We start from the raw sequence: 24792 nt of genomic DNA on the forward strand, positions 1-24792 counted from the left end.
AATTAAGTACTTAACCTGAGGTACCACTGTACAATGTTCCCAGTAATATTATAAAATTTTAGAGTTGTAAGGGATCCCAAGGGTCATCTAGTCCAACTTCCTGCATTGCAGGAATCACATCTGACTAATGGCCAATATACAATATACAAGCAATATCCGTAGAAATAAAAATACAACCTGAAACCACTAAAACCATTATATAAAAATATACAAAAAGCAAATTGAACATGTACCATAATGATCCAGGACAAAAAAATAATAATGACTCTTGAGGGTAAGCATTATAAATATGACATGGTACATCGTGCAAATGTGTTCATTTTGCAAATTGCAGACTTTGTCACCCAAAGAGTTCTGCCCTGTAACCTATCAGTCTTTGCTTCTGGAAACTTCTCGGCACCCAAGCCTTCTAGTACATGGCCGTGTTTAATGTGTGTGCATTTGTGTTACGTGTGTGTTGTAAAATGTATGTGGGGTGTGTATCAGAGGTTTGGGGGTTATTTTCCTTGGCGACATATAGACTCTACTGAATGGCAAGTAGACATCTTCCCGTTGTTATAGCAACCAATTAGTATGCATGCCTGTTTAGGAAATATGTGGATTTGAAAATTGGGGACTGGATTTCAAATTGGCCTTCTTTCTTGGTTTTGAAATCAGTTTCTTGCTTCAGTCGCTCCACCATGATGACCAAGAGTAGCTTACTGACCACTGAGTAGGCCGGATTTTCTGGATCTCTTACGTTAGATCTATTCTAGGCATCTGTATTACTTGAGGAATAAGGCTCTGAGATTCCAGTTCTCATTCATTGTGTTCAGGCATCTTCCAAAAGCTATGGGGAAATATACAGGGCTCCAGTCTCCCCAAGTGCAGCAAAGGCAACTATAGGACAGATGGCATTCCTGGCAGTGCTGATTTTCATCCTAGGCTCAAGGCCAGATCCATTTTATATTATTTTTTTAAGGGAAGAAGCATTGGCTCTGTGGACATCCTTTTCGGGAAGAACTCGAGGGAAGTCAATTAAAAAAGACAACACTTCTGAAATTGGACACGAGACAGGCAGTGGGGTGTTGACAAAACTGTCAACAGTAATGTATTAATGGTGGCCGGACCTGGAGTCTCAAGTGCAAAATAAAGGAAAGTATACGCAGCAACTATAATTAAAATGAATACATGTGGTAAATTTTGCAGGAACAATGCCTGACTGAGAGCAGGCAGGAATCTCTTCTCTTGCCCATGTGGCTTTTTGTCTGAATTGGCAAATGCATTATTTCAAAGCTTCTAAAGTCTTCTGCTGTCAATGAACTTTTCCCACACACATTAATGTTAATTGCAAGGGGTTTTGGAGAGTTATTCTTGTGGGATAACCAGCCTCATATGCTTAGGCCCAATTAATGCATGAAGGGAAGGGGTTAATACCATAGCTTAGGTTTCCTGCCAGGCTTCCTGCTATGTCACTTCCTCTTACCTTGGGAGGAAATAGCTAATCAAGGCTAATGCTTCCCCTCTCAGTCTACCTGAGAAACTCAGCGAGTGGAGAGGTCTGGCCTGATTGCTCTAGCTCAGCCACATGACTCTCACCGGTCAATAGTCTAGGAACGTCTGCCATTTTGTAACAAAGCTGAGTTTTTCTGCTTGTGCACGTTTTCTGACTGATGTATCAAAAAGCACATTAATCTGAGCTTTGAAGATTTTGTAAGTAGTCCATTTTTTTAAATTTACCAAATGTGAGGTCTTTTCCTATGCTGGGGGAAGCGGGGAACCTTGGAAAGGCCTGTTTTAAAAGTTTAACAGCCTATATGTCCATGCTTTACTTTGCTGCATTTTTTGTGACTTTAAATCTCTGCTGGGGTTCCCTCACCAAACAGTACTAGGCCCAAACTTGGATCTTGCCCATCCCGGAATTCTCCTCTCTCTCTCTCTCTCTCTCTCTCTCTCTCTCTCTCTCTCTCTCTCTCTCTGTCTCTCTCTCTCTCTCTGTACACACACACACACACATACTGCATACAATTCTAGGGCACACTTGAGCTCATTCAAGGTCTGTCAAGCCTACTTGTTACCCATGCAAACCACAAATGCCTCCATTTTCTCTGTGACTGCTCATTGCCAAAGACAGTAATGGAAATGTTTTTATGATCAGCCTCTGATTTGCCCAGAGGAACTCCTGACTACCTCCCAAGAAACCCCCAGGTCCTAAAAACAGAGTAGCCACCAACGGTATTCCATCCACTGGTGAAAGGCATCCATTAAAGGAACAATTAGAAAAGTAATTTTTGATTCTTCATCTTCTGGTGCAGCTGCCCCATGTTATGAATTCTGCTCGGGGGTGGCAGCGGTTAACCCCTTAGATAGAATAAATATCAGGGGAGAGGGCTGAAGGCGAAAGAGGTGTTTTGGTTTTATGATAAAGATTGTCTTCTACAATAGACGAGTATAGGACCATCACTTTCTGCACTTCCTAGTCTGGTCCAGGTGTTTTGGCAAGCTCAGGGCTGGAGTACTTCAAACTACCCCAGCTCTTAGTGAAAAAATACAGTGGTACTTCTGGTTACATACTTAATTTGTTCCAGAGGTCCGTTCTTAACCTGAAACTGTTCTTAACCTGAAGCACCACTTTAGCTAATGGAGCCTCCTACTGCCGCTGCGCCTCCGCTGCGCGATTTCTGTTCTCATCCTGAAGCAAAGTTCTTAACCTGAGGTACTATTTCTGGGTTAGTGGAGTCTGTAACCTGAAGCGTATGTAACCCGAAGTGCCTGTAACCTGAAGCGTCTGTAACCCAAGGTACCACTGTACCTCATCTTTCTCCTGCTTTGAAATCTGATCTCTTGATTGGTTTTTGTTCTGCCCAACCTCATGTTCAGTATGGATTCCTATTTCCTAAACATGTTTTTGAAGGCGATGGTAAACTTGTCATGTGAGCTAAGCTTGGTTGGATTCACAACTGTTTCTCTGGAAGCTTCTTGAGGGGGAAATGTTGTGGTGAACCAGATATTGCACACACCACCACAGTTGGCCATCCATGAGATAGTGAGAGAAAAAATGAATGGACATTAGGGGTCATCCTCTCATGCTTTGAAGGCTAAGGGGATGTGTCTGTACCGTATCTTTAAACCAGGCATCCGTATCTTTAAACTCGGCCCTCCAGATGGTTCGGGACTACAATTCCCATCATCCCTGACCACTGGTCCTGTTAGCTAGGGGTGATGGGAGTTGTAGTCCCAAAACATTTGGAGGGCCGAGTTTGGGGGTGCCTGCTTTAAACTAAGCTGGTGTGGCAATGAGCATTGCCTTGATTTCACAGTGCCTGCCTGAAAACCATAGTGAAGCTGCTCCCAATATATTGGAGGTGAAAGAGAGAGAGAGAAGGAGAGAGAGAGAGATGCCTAGCTGAGAACTTTAAAACAGCTACAGCCTGCAATATTGTCATAACAGATAACAGTGGTACCTCGGGTTACAAACACCTCAGGTTTCAAACACTTTGGGTTACAGACTCTGATAACCTGCAAGTAGTACCTCGGGTTAAGAATTTTACCTCAGGATGAGAACAGAAATTTCGCACCGGTAATGCGGCAGCAGCAGGAGGCCCCATTAGCTAAAGTGGTACCTCAGGTTAAGAACGGAACCTCCAGCACGAATTCAGTTCATAACCCGAGGTACCACTGTAATAAGAAGGGTTGGAATGTGTTTGCTTTGGCAGAATTTCAGAATGAATGCACACCAATATTTTGATATCTATGCTGAGGACTGATTCACACAATACTGTATATATTTTGGGTGTATAGCTAAGATGTCTGAAACTAGGGACAGGGAAGCTTTAGTCCTGCAGATGCTACTGGACAACAACCCCCATGATTCCCAACCACTGGGCACAAGCCCCCCCCCCCTGCTTTAAGCATACATCTGAAAAAGGAAAAACGAAAGACTACATGTCAGCAGTGTACACATTTATCATACAGGTACATGAATCACAGAGTTAACATTGGCTGCAAGTGCTGTTTAGGGTACGCTCAGTGGCAAACCTGGTTTTGCTGCTGCATAATGTGTGAAACACCCTGTTTTTACTTTCATCATGGATCACAAAGTAGAGCAGGGTGATGGATGCTTTGCAGGGAAGAAGTATTAACCTCTGACTCCCTTTCTGGCATAAGTTGTCTATGCATTGTGCTTCAAATACTTCACATTGATTTCAGTGAAATATACACACCTATGGAATATTTGTATAGCAATTATGAAGAAGGATCATGGTTGCTTTTCTGCCAAGCCCCACAACGACATGGCAATAATACCGCTCAGCATTTGACTAAATGATGACTTGTATACACAGCTGAGCTGTACACAGCTGAGTGCCAAAAATGGAATTATGCCTCCATTCTCAGGCTCATTTGTCAAACGTCAATACAACAATGGAGCTCCTGTTCAAGACTGAAATAGCTATAACTATTAACTTGTTAATACGTGAAATAAACACTTACAGTGTTGCTTTGGGGAGTGAAAATGAAAGAAAGACAGTTGTGTAGGCCGTTTGTTATAATGTAGGAATAAATGTACATAATCACTTGTGGTTGATCACTAAAATATCTCTCCATCCCATGAACACAAACATGAGTCATACACATCTCTGCAAAGCAACTGGGATCACAATGTGTACTTTTGGGAAAGCAGATCGTATTATTTACTGCATGAGATTTTGGCACCGCAAAATATATTGCTCCAATAATTCTCTTCCTTTTCCTTCCCTCTGCTGAACCCGATGGCTTATCTAACAGTAGCTATTTAGTGTGATAATGGCGTTTGACAGATTGGATACAAACACCATTGTCACACTCCACAGCTCCAGCAGGAAAGAGGCACTGAGGAGTGGGGAGACGTGCAGCTCTAGATTTCTGAAATTATAACAACGGGTACCTACAATAAAACAGAGAAAGGGAATACGTTTAAAGAGGTGAACATGATAAATTCTGTAGGTAGAAATCATTTCCATTGTGAATGCAAGCTGTTTGGCTAACTAGACTGTCAACAGTTGATAAACCAATTGACTCCAACCTATAAATGTGGTTTGGCTGGAACCAATTTAGCCATGCTGAGCCCAGCCTAGTAGCTCATGGTAAATGAAGCAGAAGGAGACTCTAGAATCCTGGTCAATACAGTAGGCTGTCTGGAGCATTCACTTTCCCGAAAATATTTTTTAATGACATTTTAGTTGTAAACTAAAATAGCCACAGCTTACTCATTAAATCACAGCTATTGCTGAAGTCAGAGTAATAGAACTTACAATGGAAGAAACAACCAACCCCGCACTATAATTTCCCATTAAAGGTAAAGGTACCCCTGCCCGTACGGGCCAGTAGTGTCCGACTCTAGGGTTGTGCGCCCATCTCACTTAAGAGGCTGGGGGCCAGCGCTGTCCGGAGACACTTCCGGGTCACGTGGCCAGCGTGACGAAGCTGCTCTGGCGAGCCAGCACCAGTGCAGCACACGGAAACGCCGTTTACCTTCCCGCTATAAAGCGGTACCTATTTATCTACTTGCACTTAGGGGTGCTTTCGAGCTGCTAGGTGGGCAGGAGCTGGGACCGAAAGTCGGGAGCTCACCCCGCCGCGGGGATTCGAACCACCGACCATACGATCGGCAAGTCCTACATATCATGCTTCAGAAACAGATAATATTCCAACTGAGCGATAGAAAGAAAATGCTGCAGTGTGGACTGCTCCCGTCTTTATAGATCAGGCTTCCTCAGCCTCGGCCCTCCATATGTTTTTGGCCTACGACTCCCATGATCCCTAGCTAGCAGGAGCAGTGGTCAGGGATGATGGGAATTGTAGTTTCAGAACACCTGGAGGGCCGAGGTTGAGGAAGCCTGCTCTAGATCTCAAGCTGATTATCCAGGATTTATCCCCCTGGTTTAGATCCCATACATGTTGCTCATGTCCCTTAGGGCAACATCCACCCCTGCCCGCCCTCTTGCCTTTGATGGGTTGTTCTTTAATGAGAGATGTGGGCTGAACCAGTGATACTTTGAAAGCACTTTGAAGAAAATATCCTTAAATTCCCTGCTCCCAAACAGCTGTAGGTTGAGTGAAGATTAAGGAGAGCACAAATCTCGCATGGGTATGAATGTCAAATATTGTTGTTGTTGTTTTAAACTACCCAAATGAGTAGGTCAGCCTTTCTCAACCTTGAGTCCCCAGATGTTGTTGGACCACAACTCCCATCATCCCTAGGTAGCAGGACCAGTGGTCAGGGATGATGGGAGTTGTAGTCCAGCAACATGTAGGGACCCAAGGTTGAGAAAGGCTGTGGTAGGTAATGGGACAGATGCAGAATGCAGCCTGGAGGGTCTGTGGCTAAGCAAGATGAGTCAGGTACTTTTCCAAATTATGTGACACAGTTTTTAATGTCTTCCGAACTGGAAATATTAGATGAAAATGTGCCTAAAGATGCACCAGTTTGAAAAAGAAAAAAAAAGCATTAGGGGAAATGGCATCTATAAATGGGTATATTTGGAGAAAGGCAGAGGAAATTTCATCACAAACTGATATAGAAGTGTAGCAAACCAAAAGAAGAGAGAGAAATTAAAATAATCTGAAACTGATAGATATGTTCATACCTAATGGGACCTATCAGCCATTCAGGTGATGTGACTGGTGACCGTGACCCAATAGGACCTTACTGGTCACAGCAGCACACTATTAGCTGATTTAAAACCCTACATCGGGAACCAGCCTGATTTGAAGTCTTCCTTAGTTCAACACAGCGTGGCAGAAACGCAGTTGGCACTCAGACCTGGATTATTTCACATGCACCTCTGCCCTAAGCTGTGGCATTGAGTTGAGTATATTGCATCGTTTGTGGCATCACACCCTGAAAACTCAGCTGGTGCAGCAAACTCCGAGGGCACCTGTTGCACCTGAAGTATATAGAATTTTGGCTCCATGATAGGGTACCCCTGTTCATTCCCTTGCCACCATTTTTGGGGATGGAGGGAAGAGGCAGGGCAAAATACTGTGCATTACCATGTTGCATACAAATATTATCTTTCATGTTACCTGGAAGAGAACTTGCTTCTTTCTCAAAGATAAAGGAACTGCTTGCTTGTTGAACTCTAGCGTCTTAATACCAAAGTGGGTTACGATCCATAAAATCACAGAAGCATTGTGGGGTTTCTCTTGACATGGCTTTGTGGAGAAGTCAAGCCTTGGGTCTTGCATGCTGTTGCAAATAGGAAAAGAACAGGAGGTTGGAGATAAGTATACCAGTGTCAGAGCTCCCCCGCCCTTTCTCCTTCACCCCCACCAGAATCGTGTTTCACTCTAATTTCAAAAGCCCCTTTGAAGAGAAAGAGAGAAAGATTTAACTAACCTGATTAAAGTGGCACTGTGGGTGTAAGGCTATTTTGTAAAAATGATTAGTTTTCAGAAGGAACAGGCATTTCATTTTCCTAAGTGCCCATTTTTTTGTTCCTTCCCTAATGAAGGAAAACAATAAAAAGAGATGTGTTTGTCAACCTTCGAGAAATGAAATGGAAAAGCTTGTCAAGGTGAGAAATTTGTTGGGGAAAAGCAGGTTTGGCGTGCAGAATTCCATAGCAGGAAGGGGACGGCTTTTTCTGTTTTTTGTTGGAATGCTTCTGAAACAAAGATAATCGGGAACAGACACACGATTCTTTGCAATCTGGACAACCTTTGTGTTACAAACACCAGCAAGGGTTCAGCTCCAACCATACATTTTCCTCTTTGTGTAACTGGGTGGGGGGAACTTTTGCCAACTCACACCCAATATACTGGGGCCAGACATGATAGGGGCAGCCCCAGTCACATGCCTAGTGGGATCTGATGCTAATGTCAGAATGTGCACACAGCTGAGGGGAGCCAACAGAGTTGGCCCAAAGCATTGTGTTGCCTGAGAAGGGCAAGATGGCACCCTCATTCCATTTATGGAACCAGAATAGACTGGCTGTGGAATCTTACTTCAACTCTGGGGATGGGGTAACTGAGGGCTAACTTAAGAGGGCACAGGGTAGGCCGCATGAGCTTCAACATCTCTCTGCTGCTCCCCCACGCCTTCAACATCTGCCACCTGAGATAGCCTCCTCACTCCTGCCTAACAGTAGGGCTGGCCCTGAGAGCTGGGCCCTAACCATTCTGCTGCTTCCCCTTGCCACTATCTACCTCATATCACACATTTTTTCTCTCTGCTTGTAAGTACTGGAACCAGGCTGAGAGTAATGCACTTGCTGCAAAGGAAGAGAAGGGAGAGGGAACAATAAGTGTGGCTGTCTCCATCATGGCTAGCTTTAGCCCCAATGTTGACTTCCCCAGCTTGCTGTGTGGACAACCACACCACAGATGGTAAACGTATTTATGTAAGTCACAGAAAGGCCGTTGCAGAGGCAGTATGAAGCAATGTCTGCTGAGGAGGCCTCAAGGGAGCGTGACACAGCCATCGCTACCACTGCGGCTGCAGGCAATGCATTCCTTGGAGGCCAAATCTGCTGCCCCTGTGGATCCTGCCACCCAAGGCAGTCGCCTCAGCTTGCCTCATGAGTGGGCAAGCCCTGGCTCTGCCTCCATAGCTGGAGGCAGTTGGATATCTGTTGTTGCCAACTGCAGGAATCCTGCTTGTGGTTTCCCACAGACATCTGGTTGGCTGGCCACTGTCAGAAGAGAGCGCTGGACTAGATGGGCCGTTGGCCTGATCCAGTAGCCTCTTATTATGTTCTTAAGAGGGAAAGCTTCCCTCTGGCCTTGTTGTCTGCTGCTCAGAGTTGCAGTCTAGAGAGCCTGGCCTTACCCCTGCTAAGCTTTCTGTCTGTGCAGTCACCTAAATGTGCACCCATCCACAAACCTTCTATTTCATTAAGGGACTACAGTGGTACCTCGGGTTAAGTACTTAATTCGTTCCGAAGGTCCGTTCTTAACCTGAAACTGTTCTTAACCTGAAGCACCACTTTAGCTAATGGGGCCTCCCGCTTCCGCCGTGCCGCCATTGTTCTCATCCTGAAGCAAAGTTCTTAACCTGAGGTAATATTTCTGGGTTAGCGGAGTCTGTAACCTGAAGCGTCTGTAACCTGAAGCATATGTAACCTGAGGTACCACTGTATTGTTGTCATGCAAATTGGTGCTTTTCAAACTATGAAGTGGCAGGTTAGCAATTCCCCAGCCCCAATGTGCCAGGGACAGGTACCATATGTGGTCCTTGAAACATCCCACCCAACCTGGGTTATGATGGAATCACCACAGTCCAGCAGCCAATGGCTCATGGAGAGGCACCTGTCTGTGAACCACCACTTTGAGTAGCACTGAGGTAAATCATGGTTCACCTTATGAAGTAACAATTATTGTTGTAATGACTTAAAAATAAATAAATGAGGCATTGTGCAGAATATATTAAAATACAGGCCCGGCCCAATGGGCTTGCAACCTAATTTATACAGAAATAAAATTTAAAAAGAAAAGAAAACTAAGAATTGGAAGAGAAGGCATATTATCTCACAGGAAATAGAACCATAGAATTGGAAGGGACACTAAGAGTCATCTAGTTCAACCCGCACAATGCAAGAATCGAAACATGCAGTCCCCCATCCAACTTGATGGGACCCTGCTTAGCTTTGCAAATGTGTGAGCAGTTTTACTGCTGAACCACCAGCAGCATGCCTTATACAGAACCAGCGGCTCTCCTGGGTTTTAGGGAGGGTTCTCTTCCAGCCCTACATGCAGATGTCGGGGATCAAATTTGGGAACTTCTACAAGCAAAGCAGATGCTTCACCACTGAGCTACAGCTCTGCCCTTTACACACAAACACACACACACACACACACACACACACACACACAATAGCGGAAATAAATTAGTCTTGAGGCATTTTTTTTTCTTAAGTGGAAGATAAGCGGTTTGATGAATATCAGTGAGTATAAAGAGTTCCACAGAAAAGGATAAAGGATAGGAAAAGGTCAAGGGCATGGAACAGAAGAAAAGGTTTAACTAGCTTTAACTAGCGACAATGAACCAGAGGAATGCACAGGCAGAGGAGGCAATTATAGTGGGACCAGAGATGAAAGATAAACTGGAGAATAAATACAGATGAACGGAAAAGGACAATATAAAACCTGACATACTAAAAGGAAAAGGTAAATAGCGAAGTGGGATCAAAATTAGAGCAACATGGCTGAATTTAGACATGTGCCTCTCCTCCAGATGTGAAAGGCAACCCAGAGCAGAGACACACTAGATTTCATGTTAAATCCCCATGGGATAGCGAGGCTTTCTGGGTATCTGGTGTGGCCTGAAACTTACTCCAGAATCCCCATCAAGTGATGGGGGGTTCTGCAGAAGCGATTCCTTAACAGCCAAATCTAAGTGGAAATATATTTTTCCAGAGATTTTCCTAAGGCCTCGTCTGCACCATACATTTAAAGCAGTATCATACCACTTTAAACAGTCCCAGCTTCCCCCAAAGAATCCTGGGAACTGGGTGATTTGGTTGTTAGGAGGCCCGTATTCCATGAACAGAGCTACAATTCTCAAGAGTGCTTTAACAAGCAATCTCTCTTCTCGGGGAACTTTGATGAGGCCTGAGAAATAAATGCTTGGAAACCATTGCAAAGAGGCCATTCAGCATTTTCACAGAAAAGCACAGTTGTCAAGTGAGCTAGAGTAGAGCTCCAGTTTGCACCAGTAAACAACACTCACACTGGGGAAAAACAGTCCCTGTAAATCTGGTAAAAGTGGGAGGTATGAAAGAGTGAATTATCTTGAGAGCCAAACTAAACGTTTGCTTAAATGCACAGGATGCATTTAGTTTTATTTCTTTATTTAATGCATTTATACCCTTTTCACTGTGAAAATTCCTTGGTAGCACTAAGAAAGCTGTTTTGCCAATGAAAATATTTTTGCTTGTGCAATGGAACATTTCCCCACTCTCCTCCTCCTCCTCCAGGCACCCTAAATCTGTTCTAGAGTTTCCCTCAACCCTCCGGAGTAGATCCGGGTAGAGTTCAGTTCACGCACAGAGGCAGAAGAGGAAAGTCCCACTGTGGAAGTGGAAATCCTTGCTTGGTGACGGGATACATTAACAGGATACTGTACTATGGGAAGAATTCAATGCAGCGCTAAGGAGATTGCTCTATCGGTGCAAGAATTTCTGCTTGCCTGATAGAATTAGCTCACCTCTCCTCCAGATGCATGCTATTCTAGGGTTCCCCCCCAACCCAATTTGGAGGGATACAGAGAAAAGAGGGGTGGGGGAAGCCCAATTGCACTAGCAGAAATCCTTGCACAGGCTTCTGCTACTGCGACTGATTAGCTGAGTCTGACTCTAAATGTCTCAAAGTACTTTGTATGGGTAGATGATGGTGTAGATGATGATGGTGGTGGTTCTTATGGAGAAGTCAGGGAGCGAGGAATGGTAGCTTGCATTCCCACCCACCACCCACCTTGACTGGATTGCCCCCACTCTTTGTCCACACAGATAGGAAGGAGCCTTAGAAAAAGCCCCATTAGCACCAATGGAGACTCCCTTCCAAGGTTCCTAGTCATGTTGTGTGTGGTGTGTGAGAGAGAACTAATCTCCAGTCCACTCATGGTAGAGTGAAGAGATAAGTCTCCGCTTCCCACATGCTACCTTCATAGTAAGAATCACCCCTCTGCACCTATAAGCAATTGAAGATGAACAAGCAAACCATCTAAAATGGACCAGCAATGTGGCAAGCCTAGTTGGGAAGGGGGGGGGTGAGGGAGAGCTCAACTTCCACCCTCCCCACAGCATTATCAAGGACTCGTCATAGTATAGCAATTACTCGGAAGGAAACAGAAAACGAACAGCAGAGAAATATTGGTTCCTAGGGTTTGTCATTCTTTCCAAACCTCATGGTTATTAGACGTGGAGATGACAAGACGGCTGCTTGCTAGCAGAAGGGAGGAGAGGGCTGCTGAGGCCTGCTGGTAGCCCCATGGCAACGAATGCCCCCTACGTCCCCTGGCATCCCCTTTGGTGGATTTCATGGTTGAAGGATGGCGTGGGAGCGACGTGAAAGCAATTGCTGAAAACCGGCAAAGGAAAATATCAGCGAGGAACAATTGCGTAGCTGACTGCGCTCCACGCAGGGGAAAGGATTTGAAGAAAGCTGTTGTCATTTATATAAATCTAATATACTCCCTGATAAAAACCCAATCGTGCTTATTATTAGCATCATTATTTTGTCAATTTTCAACTAGCTTTTGTTCTCAGGGCTCACTGGAGCTAATAGCAGGAATGCTTCCTCTCCAAAAATTGCACATTCAGAGTTAGTTAAAATATTAAAATTTGGCAGCAAGCTTGATGGGGTTTGGGGAGTTACTGCAAACTCACAAAGCGCCCTGCCTTCTCGTCTGTCTGCTGAGAAAACAGCAACTTGCGGTTTTGCATCTTGCGGGTGAAGAGCTGTGATTCTGGGTAACAGCTCTGATGTTAACATGGCCCATGCAAGTGGGCCACTGGCATTAGCTGTCTTTCTTCCTCAAGTCAGCATAACAACACTGTTTATGGGAGGAAAGCTTTGAAAAGTATTTGAGGATATGATCGCGGTTGCCGCTAATGGCGCGTACCTCTCGGTACCAATTATCTACCCATCAGTTTGAACCCCTCATTCCTTTTTAATGAAACACGCGAAAATGATTTCACTTACCGTCCTGTGGGATTGCAGCATGATCTTATTTTTGTCTTGTGCTTTAAAGCTCCTTTGCTTTTTCTTTTCTCTCAAATGCTGAACGCTGTTGTTCTGTCTATACTAGAAGAAGGCATTCAGAGCATCTGTTCCCCAAACTGGCTCCCCCTTGGCCTTTATGGGATCCGGAGTTTTTAAGTAAACAACCCGGCCTGATAAGCCACATTAAAATATTGATCCATGTGGGACGGCTTTCGCTCCTCTGCATGGCCGAGGGTGGTTTGCTTGGACGTACCATAGTAAGCCGGGGGTGGGGGGCGGGAAGGGGGAGATAACTATAAGTTATTTATCCTTTTTGCTTGGGACAGAGTTGTAGTGAGAAAGCGGAACTGGGGGTTAAGAGAAAGGAATTGTTAGATTATGCCAGACGTACTGAAAAAAGGTTAGAGTATTTGGAACTCTCTTTCTGTGTTGGTTGTTTAATAATAGAATAATAATAATTTATTATTTATAGCCCGCCCATCTGGCTGAGTTTCCCCAGCCTCTCTGGGCGGCTTCCAATCAAATGTTAAAAACAATACAGATTTTGAATATTTCAAAATCTGGGGGAAAAAACCCTAAATAAAATACAGTACAGGAAAAAGAAAGAAAAAAGGTTAGAGTATCTCATTGCAACCACATACAAGGCAGGGATAATCCCAAAGGCCTTGTTCTGTAACACAGCAGATAAGACAGTAAAACTGTTTTCTGGGCCACACCAGTTAGACTGCAGGTAGGGGCAAATATGACTGAAAACTCCATATAAAAAACCTCTCCATATAGTAAGCAAGCACACAGGGGAAAGAGTTATAGTAAATAACTAATTTACTAAATGTGCTTGGAGTGCTATGTACAGTGAGCTTCCATCTGAGCCTTCCCCTACAGATAGAAGTCTTTTCCATCCAAAGGGCTGTTTGTGAGGACCAGGCTCAAATTCCCGTTTCATGGTTGGAATGGGATGTGCAGCCCAAACTTAGGCACCTTTACTTGAGAACACACCCTACTGAGTCAAATGGGACTTCCTTCAAATGCAATATAGCTCTGCAGTTAGTGGCTGGCATTAAAATAGTGCCAGAGTCAATTATAGCGGTACACAGAGTAGTGGTAAAGACTGACTAGGGTTTATGAATTTCAATGTTAATTGAGTTCTTTGTTACTCAGAAAAGATAACACACTGTAGCAAACCCTGAGATCTACAGATGAAGGGCAGTATACAAATTTAATAAATAATTTCATTACTGTGGGTTATGTTCATCTAAACAAGCAGGCTTTGGGGAACTGACTGCTTTTGATGAAAGGGCTGGTGCCGTGCTGTTTATATGGTAATTATCTGTATGTTTTAAGCAGATTTTATATATGTATATAGTTTTAATTCTATTCATATTTAAGTGTTTTAATGATTTTTTTTCTGTGTCTTTAGCATTCATAGGGCAGCTTATTATTGGTTTCCTGACAATTGTGTTATTTGCAAACATATTTTTTTTTTCCTGGAAGGAAAATACACAGAGATGAGTGCTAAGCTTGTTGTCTAGTCTGCTGTATTTTCAGAAGTGGCCTTTATGTCCCATGAAAGCACACATACAATGCAGAAATTAACAGATAGGGATACACCAGGAAAGCAGAATAATCTCTCTTGTGAATGCAGTCTAACAGAGTTATGCAGCCAAATAGATTTGAAACAGCTGAGGAACTGAGAGCAAAGAACAAAAATAGCAGAGAGGGAACAACAGACCAGGGGAAGAAGCAGTGGCGTAGCGTGGGTTGTCAGCACCCGGGGTAAGGCAAGTAATTTGCGCCCCCTAACCCGTGGATTTGTGCCCCCTAACCCATGGATTTGCGCTCCCTAACCCTAACCTCCAGATGTTGCGCCCGGTGCGGCCGGCTCCCCCTGCACCCCCCACGCTACGCCACTGGGAAGAAGAGATGTAGAGCAGCATCAATATAATACAAATAATTTATGGCTTTTTTCTGTGCAATAGCTTGTTCACCAGCAACAAATGTGCTACTTTTGAAGCAGAATTGAAACCAGGGAGTTATTTGGAGTGGATTCACCCCTAACTTACACTTACCCTCGTTTGAGTGATTTGTCACTGATGATCTTTTTGTTCTGTGCCCTTTATTTTCCGTGTTAATAATTTCCCTATGTGAGTTCACGGTGATACAGCATCTTGCCTTTGGTCGCTTGCCCACCTTGTTGCTACAGATGATACTTTTGAAGACTTGTGCAATGAAAATTTTGCAAAGGGTATGGATTTCCCACATCGCATGCAGCTGCCAACCCAAAATTTAGGGTTGCAAAAGTCATGTGTTCCCAGCTTGACCCAGTTCTTTGGAAGGTCATGCCAAGTAATTTTGAAACAATAGTCCAGATTCCATGAATTCACTTGCCTGCTTGCCAGCAGCCACTACCTCTCAGTCGTCTGGCCAATGCTTGAACTCACATGTGAATGCACATGACTCAGGAAAGGAAGGGGGTCAGAACTGACCACATATAGAATCTTGGATACTAAGCTAAGCCAAAACTTCTGCCTGATGGGTTTCTGGTGGTATTGAATGAATCAGAAGAGAAAGGTCACAAAGAGTGATGCTGAAGTATCATCATGGGGTTTCAAGGGTGAAAGGAATCTTTCAAAGTTATGCTTAGTTATCAACCCTTGCACAGATAAGCGTTGGTTATTCTTAAACCCCATTCAACAAACATAAACCAAGAGAGTCAGGGGATTTTCCATTGCACCAACTGGTTTTTGAAATGCAGGAAGCAGGTTTTTGAGGAACAAAGAGCTCTGTTTTGGTGCACATGTGTGAAATGCAAAATTAACAATTTGAAAACGGATGTGGACTGAGAATAGGGTGACTTGCCCATCTCTGCCACAGGCCCACCAGAGTCATTGACCCTAATATGGTGTGGGTTGTGCTTAGTTGCATGTGATTAAAAGAATATAAGAAGGTTCTGCTGGATCAGGCCAGTGGCCCATCTGGTCCTGCGTCCCGTTTTCACGGTGGCTCACTAGATCCCTATGGGAAGCTCATAAGCAAGATCAGAGCACAATAACAATCTCTACATCTATGGTTTCCAGCAGCCAGTATTTATGGACCACAATTAGAGTGAAAGTAACTGAATTAGTGAAAGTAAGATACACCAACGCATTATATTCAGGGGAAATTGCTTGCAAAAATGTGTGTATTAGGAGAATAACTACTACAGTGGTACCTCAGGTTAACTACTTAATTCATTCCTGAGGTCCGTACTTAACCTGAAACTGTTCTTAACCTGAAGCACCACTTTAGCTGCTGCCATGCCGCCGGAGCCCGATTTCTGTTCTCATACTGAAGCAAAGTTCTTAACCTGAAGCACTATTTCCGGGTTAGCGGAGTCTGTAACCTGAAGTGTATGTAACCTGAAGCGTATGTAACTTGAGGTACCACTGTACTTTATTATTTATATGCCACCCATCTGACTGTGTTGCCCCAGCCTCTCAGGGCGACTTCCAGCAAAATATAAAAACTCAATAAAACATAAAGCATTAAAAACTTCCCTATACAGGGCTGCCTTCAGATATAGTCTTCTACAAGTCAGAGGATGTTCCACGGGGCAGGCACCACACCCAAGAAGGTTCCCTGTAACTTCACTTCTTGCAGTGAGGGAACCGCCAGAAGACCCTCAGAGCTGGACCTCAGTGTCTGGGCTGGATGAAGGGGATGGAGACACTCCTTCAGGCATATTGCTCACTTAAATGCTGATGACTTTTCATGAGGACTTAAAAAAAAATTAAAAATCACAAAATCATGGATCTGTGGTGAACTGACTGGGAAAATGAGCAATGGAGAGCAACAAAAATGAACAGATTTCTCCATTCCTGCTTTAGAGGACATGTGGAGAAAAGCTTCCTTTGAACTTTCTCCAGCCTGGTTGCCCAGTCTTACAGCTCTGGTTACTGAAGAGGGACTCTGTGCTTTGCTCAGAGATCCTCTCTGTTATAGATGAAAGGACTGGAATTGGCTCTGCAGTGGAGCCAATTTCTCCCAGACACTAAGCCAGAGATGAAAACCTGTGGCCTTCCAGATGTTGTTGAACTTGAACTCCTATCATCCGTAACCACTGGCCATGCTGACTTGGACTGATGGGAGTCAGAGTCCAACAACATCTGGAGAAACACAGCATACCCATCAACATTTGTCTGATGAAAATAGGTGAAGTATACTCGGAGTCGAGTGTGGATTTCATGCTCTTTATTCAGCTCATAGTAGTGAGGAATGCCAGTTCCCCCGAAATGTCTGCTTTATATACATTATTTACACAATGGGCCCCAGATGATTGGCTAATTCCAGGGTTCTCCTGTAGGCCAATCAGGTTGCGGATTCACTTATATCTGGAGTTGGATTGGGTGGCTCCTGCGGACCAATCAGACTGCTGCATTTTGGATCCTATTCAACTCAGTACATAACAATAGGGATGTCCTATTCCATTATTATTATTATTATTATTATTATTATTATTATTATTACCCCATCTGTCTGACTGGGTTGTCGCAGGCATTCTAGGCAGCTTCCAACATATATAAAAACATAATGAAACATCAAAAAACTTCCCTATACAGGGCTGCCTTAAGATGTCTTCTAAAGGTTGTTTAGTTACTTATCTCCTTGGCTTGGGGGGGGGGGAGTCACATAACTTCATACCCTCCAACATTTCTCCAATGAAGATAGGGACATTCTAAGGAAAATTGGGACATTATGGGATCAAATCAGAAACTGGGATGGCTTCTGTATACAGTGGTACCTCGGGTTACATACGCTTCAGGTTACATACGCTTCAGGTTACACACTCCACTAAGCCAGAAATAGTGCCTCAGGTTAAGAACTTTGCTTCAGTATGAGAACAGAAATCGCGCTCTGGCGGTGCGGCGGCAGCAGGAGGCCCCATTAGTTGAAGTGGTGCTTCAGGTTAAGAACAGTTTCAGGTTAAGAATGGACCTCCGGAACGAATTAAGTACTTAACCCGAGGTACCACTGTATCTGGGACTGTCCCTGGAAAATAGGGACACTTGGAGCGTCCGCCACAGGTTTCCTGTACGAGGCTGCATGGACTTTTTTCTTCTTGATGCCCCAGTAAACTAAAGTAATTTTGACAAGACTCATTGAAAGGAAATGAACTTATGATAGTCATGAATAACAAGGCTTAGGGACCAGTTAATTTTTTATTGCGTACAGGCTGTACCATCTATAATTGTGGCTTCAGGGACCTGTGAACGTCACGTGTAGTACAGGCTGCCTCACCTATAATCTTGGCTTCCTATTATATCATATGGAAGAAGCCTTTAAACTGCTAAAGGCATAAAAATCCTGAACTATCTTTTCGTGTGGCTGAGAGAGCATAACAATGCATCATTATTTCCAGAGCACTTAAGGTGTACTAGGCATGAAAATGTGAAGACAATTCATACCAAATCCCTGACCGCACTTACTAATAAAGTTTGAGACAGTAGGCGTCAGAGAGGGAACAGAAAGAGACCATGTCAGTGTTGAGCAGAAGGGAATAAAACCGGAACGAAGAAAAGCTGCAAACCAATTACAATCCTATGCCTGTTCCCTCAGAAAGAAGCCCCGCTGTTCTTTTTGAGAAGAAAAATAATCTACCCGTCTGAAGTACCTTAATGTCCAGCAGATAAACCCATTTGTCAGCTGGTGAGGAGAGGCAGTAACGTGCCTGTCTTGTGCCTAGGTGAATTAAATTGCCTTTGTCCTGTGGTTCCTAAACTTCCTTCCCTCAGGGAAATTGCATCCATTTTGATGTCAAGGAATCCCTCTGAGCCAGTGGCAGTCATCCTGCCTCTTGAAGATGGGGACACTGTAGTGTGCTTTTTAATTTTTTAAAATAATAATAAGTTATATTATTTATAATAAATATTACTTACGATATACCCGCCCTGTGGTACACCCTCCCATCAGATGTCAAAGACATACACAACTACCTGACATTTAGAAGACATCTGAAGTCAGCCCTGTTCAGGGAAGTTTTTAATGTGTGACATTTTAATGTATTTTTAATCTTTGTTGGAAGCCGCCCAGAGTGGCTGCGGAAGCCCAGCCAGATGGTCGGGGTAAAAATAATAAATTTTGTTGTTGTTGTTGTTAAACTGCTTTGTTTTCAATTTGTATTGTCTTGATTTTCTTTTCTTTGTTTGTCACGTTAGGCAAGGGTCCACAGCCCAGTTCCTAGCTGGCCAGGTGAGGCTTGCTAGCTCTGGGAGAAGGTGTATGATTCCTCAGCTGCAGTAGGCTCAGGACAGGTGAGAGTCACAGGCCTCATCCAGCCCAGATGCTGCAATCAAGTGCAAAAGGGAAGCTGAGCTGAGGTCTCTGCAAGACTCCAGGATCTCTGCAAGTGTTCGGTTTGGACTTCAGAAACATGGAATAACCCCAGACTTGCTGTCCTGACTTGCTGGCAGGTAGGCCAGGGTTTTGGGACAGTGGGATAGATTCCTGTTGACCCTCAGGGTTCTCTTTCAACAGGTCTTCTTTCTGAGGGAACACACATAGGATTGTAATTGGTTTGCAGCTTTTCTTCGTTCTGGTTTTATTCCCTTCTGCTCAACACTGACATAGTCTCTTTCTGTTCCCTTTCTGACGCCTATTGTCTCAAACTTTATCAGTAAGTGTGGTCAAGGATTTGGTATGAATTGTTTTCACATTTTCATGCCTAGTACACGTTAAGTGCTCTGGAAATAATGATGCATTGTTATGCTCTCTCAGCCACACCAAAAAATAGTTCAAGAGGCCACAAAAACACCTTGTGGAATCAAAGCTATTGTTATTTAAGTTTAGAATAACTAAATATAGAAAAATAAACAAAAAGCAGAAAATGTGCACACATGCTGAGACTAGGAATGAGTTTAAAGGTTTTGGAGGGGGGAAGCCTACACTTGGTGCTGGAAAGAAATGCCAGGCAAGCTTCCCAAAGCCAGGGTGCCACCACGAAGAAGGACCTGCCACCCATAACCTGCTGCCCTTCCTCAGTTGGCAGGGAAGCCCAGAGGAGTGTCTCCAGGATTGATTCCAAAGTATGAGTAGGTGCCTGTGAACACAGCACAGTCCTTCAGGTACTCTGACGCATAGCCACAAGAGTCATTAAGGTCAAATCCAGCACTCTGAACTGGGCCTGGAAGCAGGCTGGGAGCCAGGGCAAGTTGGCAAAGGACTGGCACAATGTGATCAGCGTGACGCCCAGTGTAGCAGCCTCCTAGCAGCCATATCCCAAACTTTTGTTTCCAAACTGCCTTCAGAGGCACTCCCAGGTATAACAGAGCGCAGTTGTCTTATGCTTGCTTCGTTCTTGCTTCCTTTGGCATTCTGTCTCCTCTGACAGTCGTCTCTTTGTTCCCTGCTGGCTTGAACCATTTTTCTTTGGTGGTCCCCCCCCCCCCCTTTACACTTTTCAAGAACAAAATGATCAGGCCTTTCATTCCTCATTGTATACAGACGGAGCCATTTCAGCTGCTTTAATCTGTACCGCAATATAAAACTAGGCAAGAGTAGCAAACTCCCGATTGATGAGGCTGTCTCTCTCAAGGAGTTTTACTAATTTATCTGCCAGCTTGATGACTCACAGAAAATGGTCGCTTAAGGTTCAGAGAAGAGCACGGCATTAACTCTGCTGCTGCTGCTGCTGCTGCTGCTTTCCCCTCGTAATCAAAAGCATCTATCATTTCTCACTTAAGCTTTTATTATTAAGTAGGGTATTTTTCCCCTCAGAAAAGCCTGACAGGCTGGCAGAAGTAATTTAGATTCTCGTCTCACTTTTTTTTTTTTTGTAAAAAATAAAATAAAATTGCAACTACTTTCAAGAGCCTTCATGTGCTGCTTTTGTTAATTATCCAGCTACAAGCCATTACCATTCAGGCTTGTTTGAAATCTCACTTGCATGAGATCATTTATTTTTTATTCTATATGTTGGTACTTGAATCAAGGGTATTATCTTAGTTATGACTAGGGAATGAATCGTTCAGCCCAATGGCATGCTACTTAGAAGTAAATTCCACTGCGTTCGTTCATCCATTCATTCATTCATTCATTCATTCATTCATTCATTATTAACATTATTATCAGGGCGGCAAACACATCAATAATAATATTGCCATTTGCACCCTTGTAAGTGGTTTGCGCTGTGGGTTAAACCACAGAGCCTAGGACTTGCCGATCAGAAGGTCGGTGGTTTTAATCCCCACGACAGGGTGAGCTCCTGTTGCTCAGTCCCTGCTCCTGCCAACCTAGCAGTTCGAAAGCACATCAAAGTGCAAGTAGATAAATAGGCACCACTCCGGCGGGAAGGTAAACGGCGTTTCCGTGCACTGCTCTGGTTCGCCAGAAGCGGCTTAGTCATGCTGGCCACATGACCCGGAAGCTGTACGCCGGCTCCCTCGAGATGAGCACCACAACCCCAGAGTCGGCCACGACTGGAACTAATGGTCAGGGGTCCCTTTACCTTTACCTTTAAGTGGGTTTAGGGTTGCAGCCTAAACACCTGTATAAAAAAGTGGGTCCTATTGAGCACAATGGGAATTCCTTCCTAGCAGACATGTATTAGATTGTAGTGCACATCTCAGGATGAAGTAGCAAGTCTTGACTCAAAACCAAGGGAAAACACACTGAGAACTGCCAATGTGGCCTGAAAGCAAAGGCTCATATAATGGGGAATTTATGTGAATGCAGGTTTTTCAAGGTGTGGGGTGAATGAATGTGTCACCTTTGACTTCTTTCAGTTGTCAATGTTCCCAAGCACCAGTCCAGTTCTCCACATTTCCACATCAATTGAAGATTGTGTGGGGGGGTCCCCATCAAAACCAATCAACACTTTAGCGTGCATTTCTTATATTTACATTTTTTTGCAATTTTATACACAATTTTGCCAAGCGATTCCCTCCAATTTAATGCATCTTGGTACATTATTTTCAGCAGTGCACACATTTTTCGTGCACATTATTCACTTGGAGAACCGTGGAGTTTTTAAGGAAGGTTCGCATTAAAATGTCATCTGAACCGAAAAGGTCCCCTGTTGATATTCGGAGCTAATTCCGGCATTGCTATCCCTCCCCTCATTGTGGAAGCTTCTAAAATAAATGTTTGTGGGGCAGGGGCTCCATCCACATGGGGCTGTGGCATTGAGAAACATGGCCAGCACATTTTTCTGCTCTGGGTTGCAAGTGGATAAGTCTATTTCCCACTCAGTCATCTCACAGCCCAAAAGGAGGGTAGCAATTGGGAGAGAAAGAGTCATGTCCCTAACTCCTCACATTTGGGAAGGTTGCATTTGATGGAATGGCGCAGTGCAGAACCAGGGTCTCAGGACCGAGCAGGCAGGATTGTGGATGGTTAGCAATCCCACCCATCTGCTGGTGCCCCCACACAACCTCATCAAATGTTCTATGAAGAAGATAAAACCACGAGTTGAATGTTCCCCATTATCCCTGTTAGATTTCTGGAGCATCTAATTGCACAACTATTCTGAATGTTGCTGATGCCCTGTGATGAAAGAGAGATGAAGAAATCCCTTTTATTTGCTTGGGGCTGATAGCGATGGGGCAGATCATGCCAGGGCCCAAAATAACGGGTTGGCTGGACAGTGTGACCCCCCGTTCATCAGACTCCAGCCCTTTGTGACAGCGCTGTCCAAACAATCCTATTCAAACAGAGACCGAAAGTGCAGGCAACATGTAACACAAACAGATATATACACGCACACACAAATTACTGCCTGGTACTGGGTTACCCCAAATCGACCTGCTTACCACATGTGTCCAACTGGTCAAAAGGGAAGGCATTTCCAGTAAGTGTGTGTTTAGTCCTTCATGTCCTGAGGCTCTTCCTTCGCAGTTGGTTATATATCAGAGCCTCGCCTGGATCTATTGCATAAAAATGAGGTCTCAGCAGGCTGCAAGTAGGCCACAAAGAGAAGTGTGTTAAGAGTCCACGAAACTCAATTGTTTATTATTATTTTTTGGTGTGTTTTTTTTTAAACCAATGACAACAGCCCAACAAATAAACCAGGACTGGCCGGCACCTCTATTATTAATACTTTTATATAAGAGCTTTTATTTATATAAGACTTACATAAATATAATTTATATAATATTTCTTAGTCACTTGAGGCTATCTCCTTGAACTGGCTTTTGAGCTTTCCCAGGCAATTGGAAGGGATAGCTGTGAATTCCTAGGAGGAAACTGGGTCATTGGCCACCTAGGGTGAGAAAACGGCTTCGATTCTAGAGCTTTGAATGCTGGGACATTGGGGCACTGCACTAGGCTAAAGTAATATTTCGATTCCTGGGTGCAGGCATCAGGTATTTAGGAATCCAGGGAAATCCATGAGCAGAATGGCTTCCACTTCCACAATGGGACTTTCCCTCATCAAGCCGCTCAGCAGTGCCAGGCAACATCACTAATCTGCTCTGAAGGGCTGAGGGACAGAGTTTGGGGGTGTACAGGGACAGGAAAACAGGAGGAGTCACGTTGTACAAGCAGAAGACACCATCATCATCATCATCATCATTTATTATTTATACCCCGCCTATCTGGCTGAGTTTCCCCAGCCACTCTGGGCGGCTCCCAATCGAGTGTTAAAAACAATATAGCATTAAATATTAAAAACTTCCCTAAACAGGGCTGCCTTCAGATGTCTTTTAAAGATAAGATAGCTGCTTATTTCCTTCACATCTGAAGGGAGAGTGTTCCACAGGGTGGGTGCCACTACCGAGAAGGCCCTCTGTCTGGTTCCCTGTAACCTCACAATGAGGGAACCGCCAGAAGGCCCTCGGCGCTGGATCTCAGTGTCCGGGCTGAACGATGGGGGTGGAGATGCTCCTTCAGGTATACAGGACCAAGGCCATTTAGGGCTTTAAAGGTCAGCACCAACACTTTGAATTGTGCTTGGAAACGTACTGGGAGCCAATGCAGATCTCTCATGACCAGTGTTATGTGGTCCTGGCAGCCACTCCCAATCACCAGTCTAGCTGCTGCATTCTGGATTAATTGCAGTTTCCGGGTCACCTTCAAAGGTAGCCCCACGTAGAGTGCATTGCAGTAGTCCAAGTGGGAGATAACTAGAGCATGCACCACTCTGGTGAGACAATCCACGGGCAGGTAGGGTCTCAGCCTGCGTACCAGGTGGAGCTGGTAGACAGCCGCCCTGGACACAGAATTAACCTGCGCCTCCATGGACAGCTGTGAGTCCAAAATGACATTACACAGCATAAAGAGATACTTAGTGCTATGTTGAATATAGCCCCCATTTCTTCTGGGTCCTCCTTGGAGTGATCAGGCCCACAACACATCTGGAGGGAGTGACTTCAGCCCTCTTGATTCTCCATCCCAAAGGATGATTCTCAGTAAGCTGAGATTATATGCAAAAGCTTACAATGTGGCCCATTACAATACTGGTCTGTGTGGATACAAGCTTCCTTCCCTCACATCTGCCCCTGGCTGGATCCATTCACTGGAGCTTTTAGGAGAGCTGAAAGTAGAAAAAGAATTTAAGAAAAGCTCTCCTGGATCAGACCAAAAGCCACTTAGTTCAGCATCCTGTTCACACAGTGGCCAAACAGTTTGCCTTTGGGAAGCCTACACGCAGGACCTGAACGAAACCGCTCTCTTCCCACTTGCGATTCCCCAAAATCACACTTCCTGTGGTTTGTACACTCATTCCTGTCACCCTAACGTCAACCCTCTGGGAAAAAAAGATCACCTGTCTCTAGCTGAAGAATTCTCTCTTTTTCTTTGTCTCTCCCATGTGTGCCTAGGAAGACTGCACTTAAGCTAAGACAAGACAAGTGATAAAAGCCTCATTATTCTGCCACGCTGATAAATACTTAGATTCTTATTAAATACGACAAATTATGAAGGCTGATCAGAATCACCATCCACCGCAATCTTCAAAAATAACAGCCACTGCTGTCAAAGCTGCTCAGCTATTTTTCAAATCCAGTGACAGCCCGCCCCTCTTCCGCCTCCCGCGTTAGTAAATTGCTTTGGATGAGTTGCTTCGCTGGGGACAGAAATGTTTCCTTTCATTTATTTCAGATGCACTTGCTGTTAATCCCCGATGGGGAGTCGCTGCTCTCA

At 44.3% G+C, this 24792-nt stretch overlaps 2 long non-coding RNA genes across 5 annotated transcripts in view; one reads left to right on the plus strand and one right to left on the minus strand.

Moving 5' to 3' along the window:
- Positions 1–452: 452 nt before the first annotated feature.
- LOC310827210 overlaps positions 453–24792 on the plus strand; it is a 73319-nt gene continuing 48979 nt past the window's right edge. For 2 of the 4 annotated variants that reach the window (XR_014556211.1, XR_014556212.1), the window contains exons 1-2: positions 454–1692; positions 18873–19127. This is a non-coding gene — a long non-coding RNA (uncharacterized lncRNA). Of the gene's footprint in view, positions 1693–18872; positions 19128–24792 lie in introns of all 4 variants that reach the window. The other 2 variants (XR_014556210.1, XR_014556213.1) reach the window with 2 other exon arrangements.
- Positions 3928–7281, minus strand: LOC310827213. Its single transcript, XR_014556216.1, has 2 exons — positions 7045–7281; positions 3928–4903 (listed from the first exon to the last, which is right to left on the minus strand). It is a non-coding gene; the product is annotated as an uncharacterized lncRNA (long non-coding RNA).

The sequence above is a fragment of the Podarcis gaigeae genome (assembly GCF_964106915.1).
Source record: "Podarcis gaigeae genome assembly, chromosome: 11".
In the NCBI taxonomy this organism is placed as follows: domain Eukaryota; kingdom Metazoa; phylum Chordata; class Lepidosauria; order Squamata; family Lacertidae; genus Podarcis; species Podarcis gaigeae.